The sequence below is a fragment of the Clinocottus analis genome, unplaced genomic scaffold (genome assembly GCF_023055335.1).
Source record: "Clinocottus analis isolate CAN_PGR_092001 unplaced genomic scaffold, fCliAna1.0.p SCAF_2, whole genome shotgun sequence".
Classification (NCBI taxonomy): Eukaryota; Metazoa; Chordata; class Actinopteri; order Perciformes; family Cottidae; genus Clinocottus; species Clinocottus analis.
The window spans coordinates 22,699,990-22,721,103 of NW_027175931.1; the positions used below are offsets into that span (position 1 = coordinate 22,699,990).

Consider the following 21,114-nt stretch of genomic DNA (forward strand, 5'->3'; position numbering starts at 1 on the left):
TGATTCACACCCTGTTCAGTCTCAGTTGCAGTCAGACATTGATGAGAACAATGTAACAACATTCTGCATCTGGTCTAACAAGAGCCACGGGAATCTTCCTGATCAGTGCGTTATTGTCTCCGATGAGCTTCACAATCACATGAATGGAACAATAGTGGCTATCAGCATTCCCGAGAGAGATGACATCTTCCCATTTGGAGCCATCAGAACAATTCTCCACTGAGTGTGAAGACAGACCATAACCCCTGATAACAGTATCCAATCCAACTCCAAGGATGAGGTCGATTAAAATACGGTCCCTGATGGTTTTTCAAATGGGTAATGAAAGTCTAATTGGGGTAAACACTTAGTTTAATTATTTGGTCTTTAGGAAATACGCAATGTAATAACCATCAGTCCTTAAGCCTCAGTGAGCTGCTTGCCATTGGTGTATTCATGTATCTGCTCACTGCTACGTCTTGATGCTTAATCGTGCATTCAGCTGGAAAGGATGTCGAGAAGTGAGTGTCAATTCATGCCCCAAAAGCTCGCAAATTGGAGTGAAAGTGTGAACTGGACGGTCGCCGCTGCCGCTTGAAACAGAGAAAATTAAGGCTGTGTGTGTGTTTTTTTTTTTTTTTTGCTTTTGCAGTACATCCTGACAACAAGACAACAACAAAAACGGTCAACCCACTGAAAAATGCTTCTTCTTGCACACCCTCGGTCGGACTAGTTTGTGTGTGTTAGAACAGATCCGCCACCGTCTCCCACACGGAGACAGAAGAGACAACTCCTGCCCACGCTCCACTGGTACACATTCAGAGAACGGCTACTGCAGATAAAAAACATATAAGAAATGTGATTGTCACACAAAACAGGGGGAATTCCTGGAGATGGGTGCACATTTTCTCCCTCTGTCCTCCTACCTGACATTCAGCCGGCTGCTGCAGTCGAGGCGGGCGATGTGTGGATGTTCAGAAGCGGTTTCCTATTCATTACTTGAGCGGTTTATTCGTCTCCGTATCTCCTGCATAAGCAACGTCCCAGAAACTACTGACCCGATTTTGACAAAACTTGCCAAAGTGATGTCAAAAAAAACCCCAACGTTTCACAAAAATACAATGATCTGTCTGAAAGGGCGCTGCCGCAAATAAAGAAGGTCATGTCGCCCATCTTGTGTGACATACCATTGAGAATTTGTGTTGAGATGCAATTCGCTGTGAGAAATTTGCCCAAACTGACAGCACCGATGGTGTTTTTCCGAATTTTAAGGAAAGTAGAGGTTGCCAGTCGACAGTGTTTTTTGAGTTGTTTGATTTTTTTTGTCAACAAAGCAGCTCCCTCTTCCATGTTGCAGGGGCATGCTCACCCTTTGTTCACAATCATAAAAAAGAGCAATGTCATTGTCATATTCAACCTGAGGTCTAATTGAATTGATGAGATGACAGATATTTATCTTATTAAAAACTGCAAATTAAGCTCCGATGATCCTTGCCGATGCCCTCCTGCAACCTTCAATAGATTCTTTAACGGAGACACTGATCAACACACTGAGATGAAGCCGTTGTGGACACAGTCATTCTGTACAGGGCCCTATCCCGACTTCAGTGGGTCTCCAGACGTACAATTATCTTTCCTGTACGCTTTGTTCATCCTTTATACCACCTAGCGTAGCCGTCTCGAGTCTCTTGCCACCACTTTTCACCCCTCAATGGTTTTAATTGTCCTGATGACCTCAATCAAAAGGCAATTACCAAAGCGAAGAGCGGCGCAGGCAATTATTGTGTTCAACATGAGATCGAGAACACCTGAATGGAGCGAGAACCTTTCACGGTAGTAAAATTACCCGTGCCGCCAGTGATGGCTGACGCGCTGAAGGAGTGAGCATGAAGTATATGTGCCTGCAATTCTCATGTGTCCTCAGAGAAGAACGAATATGAGAAGACACAGGCACTTCAAAGCCCAATGAGCGAAGTGCTACTGTTTGAAGTGGCGCGTGTACGTGAAGTTACATGGAGGAATTCAGGGCAAGCCGAGATGAGTTGGAAAATAGGTTAAGAGGGACTGCAAGCATACAGACAGTTCTGCTCTGCTATCAAGTAGATTAATCTCATTTTCCTAGAATTTGGAAATCCACTGGACATTACTTTGCAGCCCACCAATTATTGATTGTGGAGATTGGCATTGCAGTAAAAAAAAAAGGGGGCCTGTGCCATGAACCTAAATCATTCTGAAATGCTGCGTGAGGTTGTTGAAACCCATTATTGTTTCAGGAACTGATGCAGGGATGCATATGGAGGCTGCTGAAATGAATGCATTTTCTGGACTGAGACAGGAGTAAGCCACAGAAGTGTTCATCATCTGTGCAGCTGCTGGGGATTATGGGAAGGAAACACTTATTCTGTGTGGCCAAATCTATGTCACAAACAAATGGAAAAACACTTTCTAAGTTATATAAACCCACCGATAATATAGTCTGCTTATTGAACCCTATAAGTCTGGCTATAAGCACTCAAACATTTTCTTAACAGTTGCTAATCACTCAGACCTTTTATCTTCATAATGTGTATAATGAATATTGTCATAAAGCATTATGAATATGTATGAGTGCTTATAATGTTAATTATACAGCGCTATTAGCGACAAACAAAACATTCCACTCCCCCCTCTCTCCCAAACAATCTACTATATTACTTTCTTGAAATAACTAGGATGTCAAGTCAATTTAGCGTTGGATTCACTGCACAGGCCACCGAGGGGATTACACAGACCCGAGGTAGAGATGGTTGGATAGTTGCCAGGGGAGCAGCGCACCACCATGACGCCTCTAAAGGTTGAATAGTGCCATGTAAATCATCTGTCCAGCTATTTCACCACGGCTCATGAATCCAAGTGTTGTCTCCAAAATATAAGGAAAGGTAAGCAGATGAAAGGTAAGCAGTTGTAAGTAAGTACATGCAAATATAAGTGCTCATGTTTAAGAAAGTCTGAGGTTACAGTAAAGAATCCATGACCCAGAACTGCCCTTCACAGCGCAGCGTGCACAGTACGCTGTGAGTGTTTACACAGTGCATAGACGGTGAAGGTCTAAAATGAATAGCAGTACTGGTGGGACGACTATGATTTGAAGCATTTAAGCATTGAAGCAGGCTGCAGTAATGTTAACTTTTCAGAGAAATTGATAACACTGAGAAACACCACACCGTGTCACAAGTATCAGGCTCTTTTCAAATTACAATATAAAACTTGGCCAGCTTGGTTTCGACATCGATTTACAGTCTTTCACCAGCACATTTTTAGATTATATTGCTATTGATAGGAAATATTTAAATAAGCAAGTACGTGGATGTAGTCTTTACCTCACCTTAAAACGCAAAAAGAAAAGTTGTGAAACCGATCAATAAGCCTTAGATGAAAAGTTTCTCTGGAACTGTGGCTGAGTCATTCTGGTCCAGCCAACCCACACCATTTCTGTTATGGGAGGGCAACAGTGTGCTCTTTTACTCAGTTTTCTCCTCTTTAAAAGCAAGCACTCGATATCAACATGCCCATCGAATATCAGGGCTTGCTCTTTATATTATAGAGATTTTCTAAACTGGTCAGCACAAACTGGAAGCACAAAGTACTTCCACAAACATTGGCTGTGAAATTGACTGACAATGTGTTGTTTCTTTCACTTAGAGGTCATCTTTAGTCAAACCTAAATAGTAAAGGCACCAGCTTGCAGAGGGCATGCCAGACATCGCTATAAACATAGTAAAATCACCAAATGGCACCTGTTGGTCTGGACCTGGACTAAGAGGCTTCTATCTGGACCCCTGACCGATTTGTGATAAATGAATGAGTATAAAAAATATTTTTTCCAACCGCCTAGGTTTTGGGCTGCGGGCGCAGCTAATCCAGCGATAGCTTCACTCAACTGAACCAATCAATTGGATTGTTTACCGTGCGGAGACAGTTCACTAGAGAGAAAAGACCGCATGGAGTCACTGAGCTGCTACTTTCAGGCTACAGACCAAAGTAGCATGACACATCTTAAACCACGTTTGGATCGCGAGTCATCTTTCTCCACTTTGAACATTAATAAAAACAAAGCATCGTTCTACCAATGAGCACCGGTCCATGAGAATGGTTCTACCTCCAGTCAAGTCAAGATTCAAACTACTCAGAGATCCATTTCTCTCAATAAGAAATACAAAATGAAAAGAATAGATGGCTGCTTGAAGCTCATTTTATTTATTTTATTCAGAAGATTCTGTCTTCATTTCTTTTATTTGAAATGTGAGCCTTAGGTCCATTGAAACTCATGCAAGAACACTTTTATATTCATATCTTGACTTTCTAATACCTTTTTTTTTACGATAAACTTGATTAATGCCAGTGGTAAATGTCTGTACGTTCAAGAAAATTGTAATTAGGTCTAATTAATGGCCCAATAAGACAATATACTGTAAGGCAATATGTCCTGTCCCATATGTCTTATATTAAAGTCCTACTTTTATAAATCTATAAAGGAATGTCTTTCATTTTTAACAGCGTCAGCAGCACAATTAAGGGACCCTCTAAAGCCAAAGGATGAGAACAAATAACCACTGCTGATAATGCCGCGTCACCCGAGAGTCATGAAATTAAGAAGAAATTGTTCAATATAAAAAAAGCTCTCACAACAGCAAGGCGATCAATGGCTTGAACGGGAGGAGGTCAAATCATTTTAAGACGTTTATAGTTATTGTAGTGTTGTATAATATCATCAATGGCCAATGTAAGTGAATGGTGAAATGGTATAATTATGAATAAATATTATTCTTTAATTCAATTTGAAAAAGAAGGTCAACATAATTATATTAGCAATTGAATACATAAATAATAATCTATTTAATTGCTTCAACCTGATAAAATGCACACAATATATTAGTGAATAGTTTGGATAACAGCCAACTAATTGCTAATTGAACATAATTCATACGACAAGTCTAAACCACAAGAAAATTGTGACGAGAAAATGTGTGATTTTGGCAAGTTCTCCAAAATAATTACTACAACCGCTGAAGAACGAATCTTACGAGTAGTTATGGCATGAGGCTCATTATGTCAAGTCTAACTACATGGGAAAGATGGCTATTGGATTACCATACAAGTTAAATGTGTCCCTATTGTATAGGAATCCTACTTTAAAAATATACAATAAATATTGTTTCAATGATATGGAAAGGTATGCATATTGAGGTTCTGACCTCTGCTGGGGAGGAATCTTAAACAGACGAGTGTAACAGCAGCTGTAGACCTGGACCGAAACACCTGCCTTTTCTTTTATTAAGGTAGTAGTAGTACTGACAAAGAGGAGGATCTAAAGGATCTAACTGATAATTAATTTATTCAGATAAATTATCAATCTTTACATTACGAAGTATCGAACAATGCTGCCGAGGAAGGTGAAGGAAAGCTGACACTTGTTCATAAAAATAAATGCAGCAGACAGAGAGAGGTGTCACAGACCCGGTTAAGATTGAGCAAGCGATACGCATGAGTCCCTCCGAAGGGGCTTTGCTTCTTTTGAGATGCTACGTTTGTGGCAGGCACATTCTTTTCCTCGATTCCCATCTGTGACACAGAAAAAGCAGATCGTGAAGCGGCCACTGCCCAGCAAGACCTGTGGTGCTTTGAATGACACGTGTTTACCTCCAGCAACCGCCTGATTACCCACATCAGAGCTCAGCCAAGGAGCACACTGGTCATTGGATCACGTGGGCAGCTGGTGATTTGTTGAGATATGTTGTATTTAGCATGTCAGGTGGGTCTTTGATTTATTATATATATATATATATATATATATATATATATATATATATATATATATATATATATATATATATATATATATAATTAAACCACTTTACCACATTTTTTTTTTTCCAATACAAACCAAAATAGAAGCTCAATAAGTGTCTGTAAACAATTTAATCAGAGCCTCTATTTACTATTCATTTTAATCGTTCTGAGTCTAATTGAATGTTGAGAACATTCTGTCACGTAAATAGCGGTTTCTGTTTAAACAGTACATTCTGTGAGGCAACATTCTCGCTCACCTTGTTAAGTCAAAAGACATTCCCTAGAGAAGACGCACCACTCACTCTTCTATTGTTTGTCACTTACACGCATTGCCTCCTTCTTCTCGGAGAGTTGTATCTTCCTCGGGGATCTTTGTACATGTGCTTTACTTGTTTCTAGAAGATAAACTGAAGGCTTGTCTTCTGTTTATCTTTCTGTTTTAACCCAAACTCTTGCTTCAGTGCAAAAGACAGCTGCAAGCTGAACACCTATTGGACGTAGTGTTTCGCCCAAAGAAATAGACATTCGATTTCAAACCAGAGCAGCATTTGTATGAATACCACTGCCATTGTGACAGTTAACTGTCTAACTTCTGAACCGACTTATGGCAAGTGGAGGAGGTGTGATGTTTGTAACTGAACTAAAAGAGCAGGTAATAAAGTTACAAAGTGTCAAGAGCCACAATGAGAACATTTAACAACGTAATGCTTCATCCATCTTCTCAGTGTAGGAAAGCACGTTGCTATCGCCAGATGACTGACAGCTTTGTGCAGTTTTTTTCTTCTTGTAACCAGTGTAATGTTAAAGCACGGCGGAATTAGCGAGCCGGTGAGACAGCCAGCATCTCGCTAATTATGTTATTGCTTGACTGTTTTTTGTTTTGTTTTTTTTGTTACCAGTTTTGGTTTATCTAGGCGTATCCTGTGAGAAAAGTATTTCAACTAGGAGAGCCTTGTTTCAGAGTTTAACAATAATTTATTACAATTGTATACGTTTGAATAGTGCAAAAACCTTTGCGGATTGGACTCCATCCTGACTTAGGATAAGAAAGGGGTAGTGATGCTTCCTTACTGAACTTACGCTTGGGTTTCATTACTAAAAAAAACAGAAGAAGCAGAAAAATGTTTGAATGCAGGTGTGTGAATGCATCAACAACAACAAAAAGGCTGTTGGAGTTAATGGCAGACCAACTGTGATTTTAGTATGCCGTTATTAGAAACGATAACATTAGCACTTCCTGCAGCTGCTTCTGAGAAAAAGCCAGACTTATTCTTAATTCCTTATGAATGCATGGCTATGCTTATTTGTTGTTCTAAACATCAGGTGCTGCAGGTATTTTTTGGAGAAAATCATCTGCTGTAAAAGAATCGATGAAGAGTGTTGGCACGATACTAAAATCATGGCTTCTATTTGAGACCCAGCCATGTGGATACTGAAACTGAAACGATACCACGGCAAGAAGCTTAACCTTAACCTTTTATTACTTGAAAATGTAAAAACATATTAATTTAAAAATGTAAGTGGTATGCAGTTTATTTGATAATTAATTGTACATGTGCACCCTTATCCCTAATCCAACAGCATTAAATAAGACCTTTTTTTAGTAAAACAGCACCCTTGCCTGATGGCGAGCGGCTCACAAAATCATAATATAACCAAAAGCAGTTCTGTGTGACGTTGATGAGGTAAGAGCTGCTCAAATCAGAAACCACCACATTAACTGTGTCAAAGTGGTGTTTGTCAATAGAAGCTTACAGACTTATTTTCCTTTTCTTCCATTTCCAAGTACAGAGAAACATGTATAAGAGCACTTGTTAAAATGGTGGATACTGTGTTTGCCAAATAATGGGAGATGCAAGGAGAGATTCAGAAAAGAAAAAAACAAATACATTTGGTCTGTAATGAGAGCTGCAATTTCATTTTCCTTTTTCTTTCTTTGTTATGGAGTTCTGCTGATACGGACACGAGCTGAGACCGGCTTCAGCCAGCGATTGGTTCATGACCCACTTTAATCTACTTTTCAACTTAATTTGTCGACTCCCTATTTTTGTTAGCCTTGCTAATCCTGGGACCCCACGGTTTATTTTTCTGTCCATTGACTCCCACAAGTAGCAATTTAAAACCATGCAGTCCAGCAAGATCCCAATGCCGTCCTCTACGGCAGAGTGCCACACACACACACACACACACACACACACACACACACACACACTCTCTCCTTGCGCCAAGGTGTGCTGCTGCGGCCGGCTGTGCGTCGTGTCGCCAGGGCGGCATCGGCCCAAGTAAAGGGCGTCATGGATCTGCGGCGATGTCGGCAACCCACCCGACCTGTCTTGAAACACGGACAAAGTCTAACGCACGTGCGAGTCAAAGGGATCTGAAACCTTTGCAGCGCAATGAAAGTGAGGGCGCTGCGTAATTGTGCGTTGCTTGGCGGGGAGTCCACTCTGGTGGTTGAAGTGGCTCCATGGGTCCCACGATTGCTCACGGCGTCACCTTTCTTTCTTCTCGTCATTTAGAGCGGCTTCGCGGGTCGGTCCCCACGCCCTGTATGCTCGCGGTGATGCCTTGTGGCGGAGCAGGTGATGGACTTTATTGAGTGGCTCGGTCTGTGACAGTAACTCCTGGGACCCAGTCCGCCCGTGATGTGAACAAAAAAGCACTCACTGAAGGCCTAAGTCTAAAACGCACGGCCCGCCACTGCCGTCCAGATACTGTAGGGGACAATTAAGTGATGGGGCAGCTGCCCTAAATGGCCGACCGCTGGCTCTGTGTTAGGGTTCAAATCCTTCAAAAAGCTTTCTGTAAAGGTTCTGTTTTATTCCAGCACTCCGACCATATAAGGGGGGCAGACAGGTCATGCAATGTGGTGAATTTACTGGCTTTAAAGCGGCTTGCGGGGCTACATCTGCACATGTTCAATAAATGTCCACGCCCAATTTGTAGATTATGCAACGTAGCCCGACATGAATTGCATTCTGCAGCCGCATAATCGCTGTAATTAAAATTAAAACACATTTACCGCATGACACCAGGGTCTACAAAAAAAACATACAGCCCCCTAAAAACATTCAGTTGTTTTAAGGTCTTGGACAATTACTTTCCTTGGAGGCATTATAAGAATTAATCAATTTGTTCTAAATGTAAGAAATAGCCCTCTGTTTTATTTCTGTGTTGGCTGAAGCCTTCTTTTAGGGCTGCGTTTTGATCCCCACAAACGTGTGGTGTGTTAAGCATCAAGCTCACGAGATAGTTCACATCTGTGCATACACAGGCTGCCATCCTCGTCTGCTGCATGCGCACACACATCACGGGTGTACATTTGTTTCCATTGACAGAAAACTGTGGAACACAGACTCTGTGTGTCACTCTGGTAATGTGCGATTTCTTGAAGAAAATTGAGATTTAATGAATATGCAATCGCGCACACGATTACATTTTCTTGAGGCTCATAGTTGGAGCTCTACAGCTCACGTTAGCGCAGCTAATACACCCACTTGTGCATGTTAGGCTGTTAAAAATCAAAGATGACTGGCAACTTAATATCGAACAGAAGTACCAGCTATGCTTTATTCTATAAAGTAGTATACGGACTAGCTCTCATTAGATGTATCTATCCTCATGGTACGAACCAAAAGTAAAGAAATATTGTAATCTACACTGAGACGCTAACCTCCATTGTGAGTACAAATGTAAAGAAAATCACAGATTTCAGTGCCTTAATGCCAACGGTTGTTTTTGTGGTGACAGCGAATTAGAATAACAGATGATATCATAACTTATCACGTACTAACAATGTCAGTTATTCACTTAAAAGTCAATCTCTATCTGCCGTTGCTTCTTTAAAGTTTCTCTCCCATATGTTACAGAAGCGTGCAATTGTCTGAAAATGACATGCTCTCTTTGTACTATTAGTGTATACTGATGTTATCTACTTCCACTTATCAGACTTTTTCAAAATCCATTAAACAAGGAAATAGCAGCGGTACAAAGTGAGATATCCCCTGATGACATACTGAAGGCAAAGAGAAAAAGTGAGAGCACAGATGGTCTTTTGAAAGCCCTTGCTTTTTTGGTATGATTGCTGTAAATTAGCCAAGATGTTTTCAATCCTGACGAAAATTCATGCAATTATGTTATTCGCTTGAATGCAGTCAAATTAAGGTACAACGCAGAGATGCACACTGAGTGACAGGTCGGCGAGAGCGAAACCAACTATTAGATGTGTTGTGAAGTAAAGGTCGTAGCTTGCTGCAAAGTGATCTGAATTCTTTGGCTCAAATCAAAGGGCGTAAGTTGCTATGGTAACTATAGGAAAGTATGGTATAGTGGTAAAAGCGTTCTTAGAAAACATGCTATGTCCCATCAATATCTAATAAAAAGCTTCCATGAATAAGTGACGGCCTTGTGACAGAGGTTGTCCTCGTTGGCATGTCGTCACTTTTCAAACCTTTTTAATGTAAAACCAGAGTGTAGAAACCATGGAAATGCAGCTGTGCGTTTCTCAGCTGCATCTGTACAGTCCCAAGATGCATCTGTGCATCGACAGTGGAAAACGCTTGTAGTGATCACGGCTGGAACGCTTTCGAAATCAACAAGCTTTGGACATAGTCAGTCCGATTACAAATGCTGTGGTAGGAATGAAGTTGCCCGCTGTAAGTATTTATGACAACATAGGGGAGACTTTTTTAGGATAGGATGACAGCTCATTTACTTATTTTTCCTCGCGGTCCACTGTCTGTTTTTGCGGCCGATCCCACCATGGCTCTGTGCCACCGCGGCGCAGACGAACGGCGCCCGCCCCCTCGCCTGCTGCTCACCGGGTGAGCGAGCGTGGAGCCTCCGGCAAAGGGGCGCCATTCATCTGCATGCAGCGCCGGCGCTGCAGTGACACAGAGCCGGCCAAAACTGGCAAAGCCTCACCCCGAGCGAGGGGAAGAGGCAGAATGGGCAGGAAGCCTTTGAATAGCAAAGCTGGCCCTTTAATGGCTTTGTATTCATTCAATAAATACACAAATGTCAATTGTTTGGTAATCTGCATGAAGAATGAAGGAAAAACTAAAAATATAATTGGTTATGATAAACATCCGTTTATTGTTATCAATTTAACCCGGACAGACGTAAACCGGTTCCATAGTAAGTACTTGATATGTTTGAGTCTCGCTTCCATGTAATAAAGTAAGTCATCTCTTATATGAGGAATACAGTGACTCACTGGTTAACATGAGCAACTGGATTGTGGATTTCCATTTTTATATTATTAAAAAAAAATCCATGATTTTTAAATGTAATGAACAGATGATTGGTATTTGTTCAGGTAAATGTGATTATGATGCTCACATACAAATGATTAAAGCAAATGGAAATCTGTATCCTAAAGCCATGGACTCAATTACAAAGTCAGCCCACTAAACGGCTTCGTCCGTCCATTGTCAGTGGACTCGACCACTGTAACTGTGTCCTTGCAGGTCTCCCAAGCACATCGATTAGACAGCGGCAGCTGATTCAGAACGCTGCTGCCTGATTCCTCTCAGACCACTCCAGTCTGAAGTCTTTGCACTGGCTTCCTTTCTGTCAAAGAATTGCTTTAAAAACACTGCACTTGGTTCATAACATTGTGGGTTACACTATTTTAAAAAGCATGCTTTTGGGCCAAAAGACATTTCTGATCTTCTCCGTCTGACCTCTCGGGTCAGCTTTCTCCCCGCAGAGTCAGAACTAACCATGGAGGAGCAGCCTTCAGTTTGTCTTCACCAAAAACACCCACTAAACTTCAGATTATCTGCAACTCTCAGTTCATTTAAATCAAGGCTCATGAATTTTCCGTTTTTCCACTGCCTCTGATCAAATCAAATAATTATCCATATCTCACACTGCACTAACTTTTGTCTGGATTTGTCACATTCTATATGAGCTTGTGTGAGTGTCCTATTCTCTTTGCTCTTTAATAACTGTTACTTGTATTTGAATGTTGTTCAGTGGTGTCTTTCTTTTGCCCTTTGTCTCAATGCTTTTTATGTTTTAGTAAAGCACTTTGAATTTCCTTGTTGCTGAACTGTGCTAAATAAACTTCCCTTGCCTCGCCAAAGATTACAAAAAGCATTCGACCAAAACATTAGGGCGATTAGGTGAGATGAAAGAGACAATATAATCAACATGGCTTGAATTGAACTCTTTTTCGGGTTGTATTTACAACACAACAGCTCATTTTAAATCACCTAAAACAGGACAGTCACCCAGAGAAAAATGAAGCCTTCAATTCATCAAAAACAAACACTTCTTTGTGTGATGATTCCTCTCTTTATACTTGAAATATGTTGCGGAAGCGTACTATCCACCCACCTCAGGCAAATAGTCCTGTTGTCTCTGTTAGCACTGTTAGCAGCGAGCCAGTGGCTCAGTTGTCGCCATGTTAAGAGCCATTGCGGGGAAATAGAAATGCTCTCCCATCTTGTGTTTAGCAGCTTAGTCAAAATGTCCATGAAGACAGCGTGTAGAGCAACACACGGTCTTTAGTTTGGCTTGTAATTTGCCATCGACTGCATTGCAATGTTTGTACCGAGTCTTAATTTCAAATTAAAAAAGTATAATGGCCTATATTTTATGAGGAAGGACATGAACTTGGCACGTTTGTTAGGCCTCAAGGATACAGACACACTGAATGTAAACATAACTTTGTGTTAACAAGACAACTCCATGGAGCACCTTTAACAGAAATGCAGCGGCCTCTCAAGACTTAAATCTGGACTGTCCAGCTTTTTCTCCAAGGATCAACAATAAGGATTGCTTGATTGCTCGGGGCAAGTAAAATGCCACTTCCGTGGGCGCAGCTAGTTCTTACCGAAGACGCTACTAAATCTCGCAACTCACTTGCCCAATCGGGAAAGTGGTAAAAAGAATAATAATGAATCCCATCGTTTTTCCCAGAGTCAATGACTCACTCTGTTGAGAGTTGTTGCTGTACTATTTGTGCAGTTATGGCGCCTGGAGCGGTCAATAGGATTGAATTTCAGCAATAACTTTGTTTGGTTTATAACAAATGTTATAAACCAAACAAAAACAACTTTAGGTTAGGTCTACACATTATATTTAAAAAAGGTTAGTTGGAAATGGAACATGAGACCACCGGATAAGTCTCAGTATGTGGAAACATGACAGATTTCTCAAAATGTTTCTATGACTATGTCATTAAGTTTACTCTCTGAGTTTTTAGGTGCCAGTGTTTCCTTTTTAAATGCAAAAATTATTATTTTTGTTGAAAAAAAAATTAAGTTCTGCTAAAACCACAACTGATGAATAGATTAAGTTGTGCAAAATAAAAGAGAAGGGTACATAAACCGTGTGAGAGCTCTTCTTAAATGTTCTCCCTTTGAAAGAAACTGATTAAATTAACTATAGATACAGAGGATACATGTGCGTCTGTTCCGGACCACTGTACCCGTCTGGCAGCAGATGTTTTAAGCAGCTAAATTAATTACAAACCTCCAGTTGTTGACCGATTGAAAGCTTCTTATCAAACGCTCACATGAGAATGAAAAGTGAGAAGTCAGTTGAATAATGTTACAGATGCATTCTTTTGTTGTTGTTTTTCAACAAGCTGTGGCCCGAATGATTTCTGTTATTTCGACAGTGTGAGGCGGCATTCCTCTAGTTTAAGCTAAACACCTGCTAAGTCAGTATTGCTGTCACATCTCTCATTAATCTCCCATTATGTTAACTATTACATGTATTGATCTATCGGGCTGCAGGGAAATGAGACAATTCAGTAGCCTCTCAGCCTTTTGCTTATCTTACTGTTTTATTCCAAGCTAATCATTTGGATTGACATTCCAGGGAAGGTTGAACTTTGACTCGTGAATTCAAATGTCCACCGAGGATACATGACTATGCACACTGAAATAATTGCAGAGCTACCAGGAAATTAGTCAAAAAAATAATCTAAAATCGGCGAAATGCCATCACAACGCTAACCAATGTTTTTCCATTAACACTATTCGGTTTTTGTTCAGGATCACGACGGCCGCCCGTAGCAAGCTGACAGCTGACAAAGACACAGTGTAAAACCAAACATTCAGCAATTCCCACACAACAGTTGTAAAAAAAACCTGCTTCATAGAGTGTGTCTGTGTCCCTTTTATTTCCTGTAAAATGCAGCAGGGCTGCCGTCTCATCTCAAAGCCTAATTAATCCGTTCATCTTGCTATCTGAAGGACATTTTGCCAGTTATAAGTCCAGCATTTGTAAGAGCACGCCTTCTACCTACTGATGTGTTCCTGTAGAATATGACACAGTTATTTGGTTGATATTTCCCGTTCACATTAAGTTGGTCAATGTACAGTTTATGTATCGGGTCCACATTTGTAAATGTCGTCAGAAGTTCGCTGGTGAAAAACGAGAAATCACTGAACATCAATCGTTATCCACTCGCATGATTGCATTGACGTCATAGTATCACAGAACGACATTGAGGGAATGATTCGGCATCTCTCCTCACTTAGGTAGAATAAATAGTGTGTCATGAGACGGCGAGGTGCCGCACCAGCACGAGCAACCCAGTTAGTTGTGTCCTGACAGATCCCACCGCACACGTTTCATCTCTCGGGAGGAAAGGGGCACGGGAGTGGAACGCACAGGAGCAGCTCATCACGAGCCTGCGGGATGCATGACTTACTGTACTGAGGGAAAGGTGACCCTAAAACACTCCGCCTCCTGTTAATGTGCAGCACACCTCCTTTCTTCTCAAAAAGACACCCACTGGGACGCATCTGCCTCATGAGTTTGTGGGTAATAAGAAGGTTGTGACCAAAATGCTTCTAATACGACTAAACAACATTTTGACCTTTTTTTTAATTGTTGTGTGTGCGTGTGTGTGTTCGACAAAACATTGGAGAAAAGAAATAATTGTTAAGAGTATGTTAACCATCTGTCACATGAGCAAAACTAAATGGTTCTTATGTGATGCTTCCACGCTGAGAATCTAACAGGAACATCACACAAAATAAACTTGTGTTGCTGAAGGTGAAAGTGAAAATCCAAATAAAAACAAATAAATAATGCATGCGACACAGGATTTCAGATCCAATTAATTATTGAAAACATAATCTGCGAGGTCGTGAAGCATTGTTTTAGGACTTGCTTTTACAAGAAGCTGCTGAGAGGCAACGGCACATTAATGAGGAGACAAAGAGGATTGTTAACCAACAGGGCCAGGAGACGTTTTCATTAGGGTTAAAGATCAGAATGTAAAAAGGTAATTATACATAATCAGGTATAATAGAAAATGTTCCATGAAATTTTATTGATTTCTTGAGCCTTTGGTTTCTGTCGACGCTGCGTATGCCGGGCCCCGAGTTACTCTTCGTGTCTTTGGAGGTCTGACTTATGAAGACGCCACAGAAATGGAGAAAGACTTGTTAAGAAAGGTTTGGGCTTCAATGAATTTTAAGCGCGGGAAGAAAAAAACTCCTCTTAAATCATTCTTTAGGGGATCAATGCCCTGTCTGACGTGATGAGAAAGAGAAATATATGTACGCAAAGAGTCACATGCTCTCTCATGCTTTCCCTCTGGAAAGAAAACACCAAACAAACTGATTATTGAATAGGCTGACTGCTTAGTTAAACTAAAGGTCGTGCATGGACCTTGCATGTTGTCCCCTTGTTCTCCTATTTACTCTCTGCCACACACAGAATTGTTGACTTGTACAGAAATAATCAAATCGTGCCCAAAGACAAATCATATTTTTTGACTTTCTTAAACCTGAAGGTGAAAAGTACATTAGTAATTTCAACTAATCTTTCATTTTGTACTATCAGCGTGATGCAGATATAGCCTTAGACCCTGCATTTTACTACCCTGAAACCACTTTTTTATTTTTTTGTACACCTTCATCTCACTAATCTGTCTAGAGCATGAGATTGTTAGACGCTCAGCAAGATAAAAAATCAAAGAGTGTTGTGCTTCATCGTGGCCCTGGAAGATAAGGCCCTTTACTGTCACATAAAATCAGGAGCTGCCTCCTGAAAAACACTCCATCCTCAGGCTATTCCCCACCATCACCATCATCACTACTCTCTCTCCATACCATCTCCACAAATACTTGGTGTTCACTTCGCTGACAAACTACTTCCAAAGGCACATCAAATCTTCCACCACCACCTATTTCAGCACATGAGTAATGGGCCTGAAGTAGAAATCCTTTTGTGTAAATGGTGCTACTGTACAGATTGTGACATCACAGGCGAAAGGTTTGCTATGTTGTCGCAATAACTGACAAATATTAACAAATAGGGCCGGATATTTTCAATCAGTGGTGTGAGCGCGTGTGCTTTTCAAATACCACTCAAAACGACACTGCCTCGTTCCATACTAGCAATTAATAATCAATTAACATTCTCACAACCAGCAATTTAAGCTGGTTGCACAGCAGGTATCTGCAGACGACGTGCTCAAGGTTAACACAATGACGACAGCACAAAGACAAACAAATGAAGGGACTGCACAATTAACCAACCCGCGGCTGTGGGTCGTATTAGCTAACCCAAAAAAGATATTGCAGCCATTTTGATCAGTGACTGAAGGAAGGGAGAGGTGCCACATGTTGGTGCTGTCACATCTTAATAAAGAGACAAAGTCCCGCCCCTTCTGCTGTCCCCCATTGGACCTTGATTTGGAAAAGAAAAGTACAGTATTCCATGGTGAAAGACAAAAAAAAATCTTGTTTGAATGAGGCCATGAATTATACACGGGTTGTTTGTCAATGTAAAAGCTAAAAGTTTTTGCCTCTCATAGGTTTGTGGTGGTACTATTAGTTTGGTGTGAAACGGCTCAGTGAACGGCATCGCTCGTCTTGAACAGTTTGCATCACCAACACGGCCGTTGCCTTGGCTCGCTAGCTAGCTTGCGCGCTAACTCAGCAATGTTCCACGCACAAACGTAACGCGAGCCAACCCGGTTTCATCCAGCGACTCTTTTCATTAGCTGGGAAGCAAAAGAATGACCAGGACCCGATGATAGTGAGCACATCCTTGTACACGACACACGCTGGCGTCGTAGCTTCAGAGAGAGAACTGACTCACATCATTTGTGGAATTCTTCCCTCATTTCAAACATTATTTCTCGTAGTGGTCCACTAGACGGCGAAGAGGGACTTTGTCTCTCTATTGGATCACTGCTTGACATAGGCACCCAGTTGCCATTGTGCAGGGATTTATTATCCAATCTACTAGCTGCATCACCAGATCAGAGCACGAACCAAAATGCAAGATGATGTGAATGAAACTTTGTTGAAGGGTGCCACACTGTAATCAAATTAATGGTGCTTCCTTTGGAGTTCACACGTGCTTCAGTCTGACAACACCGGCGTGATTTGAGATGTCTGCTCGACTTATTGGATGTCAAATCTGAGTCATTCATAACGGTGACAAGTGGAGAAGGGTGCAGAAAGTCAGTCTTTCTGACGCAGATGCTTCCAAGCAATTATATAAATTAAGTTGTCAGATGAGTCCTGAGGGACATTTGTCTTCCAGACTCTGCACGACCAGCGGGCCTCTGCTACAAAGAGAGTGCTGGATAGCAAGGCAGCCAAAGATGAGTTGGCCACCGTCAAGATAACCCACATTTTTAAAAAAAGAATGTCTTTAATCTGACAAATGTGTGTTATCTCAAATCTCACCAGGGGAAGATGCCCAGGACCACCACTCTTAGTCACTGTTGTGTTTTGAGTGCAAAATTACACCCTTGCATTCTCTGGACACAGAGGGGGAGAAGAAATATGTTGTTTAGAGATTTTAGGATGTCCAGCAATTTCCCAACACTTCCTATCTTCACTGTTGTGTCACCTTAGAGGTGTAAACACGGTGCGCTTACTGACTCTGTGCTCTTGATAAGCCCTGTGTGCTGTGATACCACATCAACTGAATTTGAATATACGCACTAACACTGTATGGAAAACAGACAGCGGAGACGTGTTTGGTACGAAGTGTTATCTGCAAGGCATTCTTGTCTATTTTCTTCTTATTAGTCTCATATTTGTCTGTGAAAATGGGACTCCCTTGGGTGCCATTGTCTTGGTAAGACAGTTTCTATCCCTGGCCTCTTTCTTGTCACTGCTGGTATGCATTTGTTTTTTTTCTCAAGTGTCCCAAGGGTCTTGAAAGGCTTGTCTTCGGCGGAGTTGTCATTTTCAATTAGCTATACCTTAAATCCAAGTCCGTTGGACCATGTCAACAACGGTTTCATTTAAGAAGATGAGACAGCTGTAACTTCAAGACGTATTCAATTTCCATCAAGGTTAGCCAATCTACTGATTTGCATTCATCTTTCACTTGCACCCCTCCCCCCCCCGACCCTCTCCAAGCGTATTCACAAACATTTAAAAGCATGTGTTGTGAGCCAATAACTGATTAACATCCTATAAGGAAAGGCAGGAAGTCTGATTTGTGCTAAGTGAAACAGGCACAGCTGTTAATTCCCTCCATCCACTCCCCTTATGTGCAGGTGAAGCACCTTTTGATTAGGACTGTGTCTGGCGACTTTTACTGTACGACTCTGGGTAAGATGAACCTTTTTTTTGGAAATTGAACTAAGCAGTGGAGTGGACTCATATGAAAGCCGTTTAAGCACATTAGGTCTCCTGAAATATATATCTAAATTAACATTATGGCAAATTATAGCCCAATTGAAAGTCACAAGCATGCCTTCAAGTTAGACTCCCATCATTAAGTCTTAATGGATGACGCACTGTAGAACACTAACAGGAAACCATGGCAGCATTAGACCGTGACGCAGGTTACATGCCCCGAACACTGATTTACAGTTGTTTAGGTAAGATTCAAAGATGTAGATATTGCTCTATAATTGAACAGACATTTAGCATTTAGTTTTTTTGGGGGGGGGATATTATCTGTAAAGGTGTCAGTAAAAAAAAAACTTACAAAAAGTCAGTGAGATAAATGTCTGAAAGAAAACAAGAAGCCAGATGATTCTGCTGATTTGGTGAAAATTTACAACGTAGCAAAATTGATTGTATCAATGTTGCAGACGATATGGTACAACTACAGTACGGTGTATTTGCCATCACAGGTGAGGATAGGTGTGCGCAACTCACAGTGCTTCAAAAGGATGTGGATGGAAATGTGCTTCTTTTCTCATACACATACATGCCCACGCTGTGTTGCTCAACGTGGCGGGTCAGAGCACCGACACCTTTTGTCAAAGATTTTTTTGCACCTCTGTCATGTTTTCTGACGCTGTGTACATCTGTGACGCTTTAATCAGCAGAGTTCACACCTGTTGTTTGTGTCACATTTTTTGGAGTGACTGAAGAAGGCACAAATTAACTTCTGTATTTTTAGATGCAGAAACTGGTCCAAAAGGTTGGTGTTTTAAATCTTTCGAAGTCTTGAATGTTGCTGTGACACACTTAAGTGACTGTAAATTAGAGACTGGCCTTAAAATAGCACAATGTTGTTTCTTGGAGTGTCTAAACGGACCCACATTAAAAATTAAAAATGCAGAGACGCCAGAGCAGCAAGGGGGATTTACTGACAGCAGACATGCTTTTTAATGGTTGTGTTTCCCTCCTGGCAGACTTTATTCTTTCTGCCACTACTTGGCTAATTGCTGTCATTGAAAAGAAAGTCAGACAAACTTTCAAGGGGGAAAAAAAATAAATATATATATATATATATATATATATATGCCTAATTGAATAATGGCTCAGTAATACCCCCCTTGCTCCTTGTGTGCATCATCCCAAACGCAGCTCCCATCCTGGAGGAAAAAAGAGGAAGCCAAATCAATAAGATCAAAGGAGAGTCTGTGAGCCTCCGAGCAAAAATGCACCACCCGGCTGTCACCGGCACAGCCCGATGATAACATTGTAGTAAACATGCAACTGGCGCGACGCTGCAACATTTTATTTTTTGGTGGGGGGGCGGAGGGGGGTTCATATCTCTGATCAGATAATTCCGGTGGGTCTACTTGTGTGGTAAGTGGCGTGTTAGACGCCGCCTCCAACCCTGCTAACCTACAGATGAACTTCCCCCCAAAACAAAAAGAAAAAGAGAGCTCTGCCTCTGCCCTTGCAGAAAAGCTCTACTATTTCACAAAATATGTCCACGGATGCCTTTCCAGCTCCCACCAAAGGCAGCAGAAAGGGACCCCACACCCACTTCAGTGTACGCACATGTCAGAGTCTCTCTTTTGGGGCGCTGAAGGCGCTTCAGTGTAGAACATCTTTAATTTGACCTCCAACCCCCTTCAACCCAATGCGAAAACATATAATGAAAAAGCAGAAATGAACAACACTTTTTGTCCCAACAGCTCCTTTGCTGGCGCGCCTCAATTAGACGTCAAAGCACTCTTTACGAAAAACGGAGAAGTTATTGTCAGGAGGCTGCCAGTCAAAAGCGCAATAACTTAAGTCTGATTATCCGGCTCAATGGCGCCATTCAGAACTACTCAGCCCCGTCCAGGTGGCATTATTACGATTAATCACCGGCATTGTCAGCGGAACTTGTCTCTTGCTCTCTAATCAACCTGCGTGCACTATCTCTCACACAGCTGCGTGCGTGGATACAGCACACCATGAGCCAAAAAAGAAGAAGAAAAAAACAATTGGTTACACCAAAGTGAAGCACTTTACTCACGCGGAGGTAATGAAGTCTTCCCTCGCCTCTCCTTCTCCCGGTTCTCTCCCAGGTGAGCCTATTCGTGGTGACCGCCGTGGTGTCTGTCCCTCCTCCTCCTCCTCCTCCTCTCCTCCTTCTCTCTCCGACCCAAACAGAGGAATGGCAGCGGTAGTAAGAATGCCACGGTCCGGGTCCTCGTCTATATCGCGCTCCAGCGTAAACAGTACATCCTCGGGCAAAAAATGTTATATGAAATAGCAGGGAAATTGATAGTGTTTCTCTCGGTGTCCGTCTCTGTCCCCCTCGAGCGGAAAGAAACCTGTTTTTTCCTCCACTTCAAGGAGCTTTCTGCTGGCGCTGTGCGTCGTGGTGGACGGAGCTTTGGTTTGGTCTCCTCTCTGTCAGCCTCCACCGCTGCAGCCGGCTGAGGCTCTCTGCAGCGCAGCATCCCATCTCACTGCCGTGTGGAGGAGGGGGGGCGGCGTGGGGGAGTGTGCGGGGCGGCGGGGGGGGGGGGGGGGCAGTTTGTTACAAGGAGTGGCATCGCATCCGTCTCAGCCACTGCGTAACATTGGGCTTATCCAAGTGACCTTTTCTTTGTGTATTTGCAGATTGTTGCCATTATGTGATTGGGAAAAGGTGAAGTTGATTTAATAAAAGGGTTAAAAACAATTC

The 21,114-nt window shown here is 41.8% G+C and overlaps 1 protein-coding gene across 3 annotated transcripts in view; it reads right to left on the minus strand.

Annotated features, from left to right (window-relative positions):
- The window catches only part of cntn5 (contactin 5), a 103,660-nt gene extending 82,799 nt beyond the window's left edge, over positions 1–20,861 (minus strand). For all 3 annotated transcript variants that reach the window (XM_068584379.1, XM_068584380.1, XM_068584378.1), the window contains exon 1: positions 20,458–20,861. The gene's annotated coding sequence lies outside the window, so the exon portion shown is untranslated. The remainder of the gene's footprint in view (positions 1–20,457) is intronic.
- Between the last annotated feature and the right edge of the window lie 253 nt (positions 20,862–21,114).